A 6,461-nucleotide genomic window follows, 5' to 3' on the forward strand; every position below is an offset into this window, starting at 1 on the left:
CTATATTGATGGCTTGCAAAGGCCACTCGAGCAGACCTTTGGATTGAGACGCAATGCTCCTGCAGGACTAGTGGATAAGGAAGGTTTGGCCCATTTTGGCAGCACAGTATTACTCAGCCGTGGACGAAAATTATCCCCTGGACCTTGCCTTGACATGAATGTCCTATGCTTCGCTGATGTGAAATCGAAAAGGCAAGCAGACAAAGGGAAATATCATATAGCTTCCCACAATATATGCCTCCAGAGGAATACCTTTGCCCTTAGTAAAGGAAGGGAAAACTGAAGGGGAAGATGTCAGAAAAGGAGACCCACCCGTAGTGACTCAGGACCATGAGAACCAAGCTGAGGGTTACAGAAAAGAGACGCATGCAGGGAATGAGGGAACTGCTAATGAGTGTTCAGGAGTTGTGGCATAAATTAGGAGGAGCACTAGGTCGTAATGCAACTAAAGTATCCGTGAATACTCTGTCAAAAACGGATGATGGATGATAGGCAGGATTTCTCTACAGAATAGCAACAACAACAACAACAATTCAGAGGAAAATAATCTGGCCCTTTCCAAACCAAAAGAAGGCACAAGGAGAAAAGGAAAGAATTATTTTTTATTTATCTTTCCTTATTGAAATGGCATAGGATTTGTTTTCTTAAAATGTCCTTAACTGAATTGGGTCTTTATCCTTGTAAATTGGAGTCTACCCGCCTCTTCCATCTCTGGAATCGATGAGAAGACAGGACAATGCCTTTGCTATATACCTAGAAGAGTGGCCCAGGAAAATGACTTGAACCTGGCCTTCTGTGTGTTGGCAGGTGTTGGATTACTGCTTCAAATGCTTCAGTCAATACTAGAGAGCTGAGATTTTGTAGGTTTCCTTACCTAATCTTGGGAGTTTCTATGTGTCTGGGAACTTAACCTTTTCTCTCTATTCTTGGATTTGTTAGCATAAATGTGTGGATGTGCCTCTTTGGTTATTCTTTTTTTTTTTTCTACCAGTTGTCATGTGGTTTCATACTTTCAGCTGTGTGCTTGTCTCCCTGTTTTATCCCAGTAATGTCTTCTGCGGTTTGTTCATGTTTTCAAAACTGAAGTGTGAGATCTACTGATTTTTTTTCCTATTGGTTGGCTTGTGTTTTCTTTAATTCAATAATCATATGTATGATTTCATTTTTTCTCTTAACTCTGAAATTCGGTTCTTCTTCTTGTTGTTCCTTCAGGCATCCAGTTAGGTTGCTTTTTTTTTTTTTTTTCGGTGTATTTAAGTTTTGGAAATGCACGCATTTAACCCTATATGGTTTCCCCATAAAATGTTTTGGCATCATCCCATGAGTTTCTTGACGTTCCATTTCATGGCTCTATCTGCTTTTCCTTTGGATTTACTTTCTTGCATTCATTGCTCGTTCGTGAGTGTGTTGTGTATTCCAACTTTTAGTATCTGGCTGTATTTCCAATTTGAAAGTGATATCTTTCTGTTTTCATACCTTCGTGATCATAAGTGCACAGGATAGCTTTTTACTTCTCTTCCCTGAATTATGACTGGATTTGGACTTGAGCTCATGACCTGGGATAGACAAAGTTAGGTCTGCCCCTGGTAAGAACATATGTTATTGTTCTCTGAGACGCAATCTTACTCATGGATCCCCAAAGTTCAGGTATTCTAGAGAGCCCATGGGGACGTCTGTTATTCCTTACCACCTTTCCATCCAGATGATCTGTCCTGTGCTTAACGTGCATATCATAGTCACGAACAATATTGGATTAAAGACCGCATCTCTCTTCCTTTCTGTTCATAGGCTTCCAACGTTAAATACACCCATGTTCGTGATGTATATGTTGGCAATTTTTCCAGGTTTCTGATGTTTGGATGCTCCATCAAGACAGAACACCTTCTGCTAATCTTTTGTCTCTCGAACGTATAAAATACCTCTAGCTGCCTTAGGCACAATCATTTTGGCTCTCTTCTCCTTGGCAATAGCATAACCTACGTCTTCCTAATTTCTTCACTTTCAGGCTATGTGTATCTTTATAGCCGAAGGATATCTCCTATGGGCAACAGAGGACGAGTTGTTTAATATTTGTAGTTTTCTTAGGGATCTTTTCTGTCTTTGTTTTTTTTTTTTTTTTGTAATTTCAACCACTTCTACAAACTGTTTGTATTGTTGGGAGACTTTAATCCTGAATGCTGAATGAATTTTTGATAGGTAAGTAGTTCACTTTGTCATTTCGATTGGCTTCTGACTAGGATTCTCTTTGCCTTTCTCCTTTATGGTATTTTCTTTGTGGTTACTTCATTAGTGCGATCTCACTTCCTCCCCATCTTTTGCGTATCTTATCTGTATGTGTGTGTTCGTGTGTGTGTGTGCATGTGCATGTGTTAATGTGTGTGTGGTCTGTGTGTGTTTCACATACACTACTATTAAATTTCAAGATAGGAATACGGTCTCTTATGGATAACAATTCAATATGACATGCCCTGAAAACTCACATTCCATCTGTTTCAGGAACAAACCCTGCAAAGAATATCATCTTTTGTCCTCTCCAATAAACACGTATTCTCACAAAACTGCCTTCAAATAAACACCACATTTTGGGTAACTCATTAGAATCTTATTATTTGTCCCTATACCCCTTGCTTTTTCATATATTTCGTGACTGTCACGAGGGAGTGAAATGGTCTGTTGTCTTTATGAGAATGATAGATGTGAGGAAGCCAAATGCTCTCCACAACACTGCCACATGAGGGAAGTGGGGGAATTCATTCTTGCTTATGTGTCAGTAAGAATTTGCGGTAACTTGAAAGACAGTGAGATGGTAGTAGTGTCAAATAACCTCGAGCTTGTCTTCAACCATGAAGGCAACAGGAAGATGACCACAACAACTGCAATGGAGTGGAAATTGACCTGAAGCCTACAAAGTAAAGTACACAGAGAAAGAGAAAGGTAGTCACAGAGACTATGAGAGAAGGTGGGAGACATTGCTCATGGCAGATTTGGGTGGTTTGTGAAGCAGAGGGCAGTGATCCCATGCAGAGGACAAAGGCACAGGAAAGCAGGGCATACTGGGAACCCAGGAGGAACCTGTTTCCTAGTGCCATTGGCTGTGAAGTGCACATGGTCTGAAGGGTACGAGTTCTGGACAACACAAGGCTTGACGGTGGGAGTTTTCAGATCAACAGGCTTGGCAGATATCAACTCGGAAGAACACCATATTTTTCCTGCATAGGACACCAACAAGCATCCAGGTGCAGACAGCCTGGAGACCATGATCAGAGACAATACCAGGAGACGCAGTGTGAAGATGGTGGGCCCTGTCAGTGCATCCGTGAAATGCAGTGTTCGTGGTGATGTCTCAATGGAGACATAATAAATTTTGGGCTATCGCACCAGCAAAATCAAGACCAAGCTACTGGCCTAGCAGGATGGTGAGGACATTTGCTGCCTAGCTTGCCAACACGAAATCCAATCCGTGGATCACTTGGAGGACTGCCTTCCTCTTTCCAAGTTGCTTAGTCCAAGGAGAACAGATTCTCCCATAGGGGACAAGAAGAAAGCCTGACCACGTGCTCTCTTCTGAACACAGCATTCTGCAGGCCTGCATTCAGCTGAGTTGGTGGAATGTCTCCTTTCACAAGCACACCAGAGCCCACCAAGGTAAACCACAGCATATTCAGCCTGGACACCAAACACATCAAATGGCAGGCCAGGAGAGACACTACAGATGACTGGCCTCAAGGACAGAGTCAGCCACAAACACAGTGGATGGCATGCATGCCACACACATGCACACACAAACACACAAACGCACATACACACAACGCACACACTTGACAAACCTTAAAGTCTAGTCCGTGGTCACTCCAGGATCTCTTCTTCCTAAAGAAATTATCCTCAGTTTAGAAAACAGAATGCGTTTTTCGAATACAGATCGGAGATAGAGACCTAGATCCAAACCAAAGATGGAAGAATCAATTGATGCCAAGAAAAAAAAAAACAAGAAATGATCACGGCTAGGCAATCAGAGTGAAACCTCTACATAGAACACGCCCGGTGGTGTATTGAAAGCAGCGGCCTGAATACTCTCTGTCCATCCGAAAACATAGAAGATATCAGAGAGTCTCGAACCACAGAGATAAAACTGATAAAGATAAAAGAACATAAAGAGCTCCTGAAGAGAAGATTGGTTGGAGGCTGGATGCAAAGTCCGGGAACATGGCATAATTGGAAGATCCAAATAGTGACTGGGAAGAATAAGCCTAGAAAGTAAGGAAGCAAATTCTAAGAGAAAAGGCAGAATGATGGAACATGATACTGAGCTTAGGGAATCATCATCTCAAGGAATTGAAAGAGGTGCTCTTGTAGGAGAAGTAAAAGTGAGAAAAAGAAAGAGGTCTGAACATGGATTTGAGAAATCAGGGTCAAAAATGACCCTCATCTGGGAGCAGAAACAGAGGTCCAGAATCAGAGGTACAGAGGACTCTCATCTCCTTTCACAGCAACAGAGCACAAAAACACATAGTGTCATTCCCCCTGGAAAATCTAGGCATGGAGGAAAATCTTTTGGCAATAGTCATGGGTGAATAGTTTGTCCATAGCCCAGTCACTGACTTCAAGAGGAAAAGCTATACCAGCTCTCGAAGCAAGCCAGGATAGCTCAAGCAACCCAGCCCAAGCCAAAATCCTTATCCCCTGCATTTTTGAACAATGACAGAACAGCTCTTTTTTCTAGAACCAGGAGGTACTCAGACGTCAATGGTTGAGTCCCGGGTTGTGTCCATCAGACCAGAGGCGGACTTCAGATCAACTCATGATTCCAGGGTCTTGGTATTGAATCTGGTCTCAGGTTCTCTGCTCAGGAGCAAGTAAGCTTCTCCCTCTCCAGTTCCACCACCTGATAGGGATATCTCTGCCTCTCTGTCCAATACGAGCATGCGCATAGTTGTACAGGATAACAAAGACAAAACCAGTGAACAATAATTGACTGGGTCGTGAGGATGTTTTATTGAATTTGGACCTAGGTTCCTATGGAGGGCAGCCAGGTACAGAGAACCTCCCACCATCCTAAAATGCCCGACCTTCGCTCAGAGCTCCCTTGTTCATACTCCTGTTCTTTGTCTTCCTGGATCTCCTCACCAACTCGCAGCATCCGCTGTCTGTCATGCTGTACTAACCCCTTGTTGACACATTATGCATCCTATCGGGGCTCCAAGGAACATGCCCATCTTCCGCAAGAGGTACTGTGTGCTTATCGCATGAAACCATTTGGGGGATGGTTATGAGAGGGTGAAGGCAGGCTTGTGCTGACACATCTCCATGCAGTACCACAGAGGGTAGCTTCTCCACCCTGAGGGAGTGCTCAAGGTTCATCCACATTCGAATCCTCTTCAATGCGTCCTTTTCTACATACATTTTGTCCTTTTGTAACGGGCACGGAAGTCTTTCAGATGGCTTCACTTGGGCTACGGGTCTCTTCCAACATGCTCTCCATTGTCTCCTGTGGACTCCAAGTACATGAGTCAATCCTGGACCTAAGGTTCTAGGGTGTAGAGTCTGCCTTGGATGCATGGTCATTTTGGAAGATTGGATGCCTTGTTGGCACTGTATCTGGGGACGCTCGAGGTCTCATTCCTCACTGTGGAAGACTCCAGACATGTCTTTGGCATGGTTGTGGGGGTTCACTTTGAGCTTTCGTTGAGTGGCCCTGATGGATTGAGGGATGCTTGCCTTTCTCCGGAGTCCAGAGGGCTGGTGCTGACAATCATGAGCAAACTCAAAGAAATGGGCCATGGAGAAGGTGACACCGACTCGCTTCGCCAACTGCCTTGATGAGAGACCCAGGCAGCTGCAGTGGTTTGGGACGGCTTCTGTTCCTCTTGCCCACCCATGACTACTATAGACAAGTGTACTGAACAAGCAAGGGTTGATGAGGAGTGGTTGCTACGACCTCAAAGCTTTGTAACATCACAGATGCTGGATTCACTGAAGCAACTGTCCCTCTCCCATGAACTTGGTGTCCTATGGCTTTAGGTAGGAAGCCCCGGGAAGGACAGAACAACAGCTTTCTGAGGCTGAACAAGAACTCAGGTTGTCTTGTGGGATAATGTCCCACTTCCCCTTTAGAGACAAAGAGGAAAGAAAATGACATTATGTATACCTTCATTTAGGCCACCATTTCCGCAGAGACGTTAAACTGTCCTAGTTCCACTACAATTTCTAGAGATCTCAAGAAATGGTGAGGACTCACGGGTATGAGCAGCTCTCCGTGGGGTTTGTCCTCCTGTGGGTGAGAGCATCTTTTTACAGCGTCTTTTGCCTATGGGTCAGTGATGACTAAGGGAAGGAAAGTCCCTTTTCGAGGGAAAAGGTGAGGGCATAGATATATGGTGCCGTCTGTGGCCTCGTCTCCTAGTGCTCTGAAACACGCGGCTAAGGGATTAAACCTCTGTCTACCTGGCTTTCGCTTAAAGCGC

This window comes from Mustela nivalis (genome assembly GCF_964662115.1).
Source record: "Mustela nivalis genome assembly, contig: HAP1_SCAFFOLD_143, whole genome shotgun sequence".
In the NCBI taxonomy this organism is placed as follows: Eukaryota; Metazoa; Chordata; class Mammalia; order Carnivora; family Mustelidae; genus Mustela; species Mustela nivalis.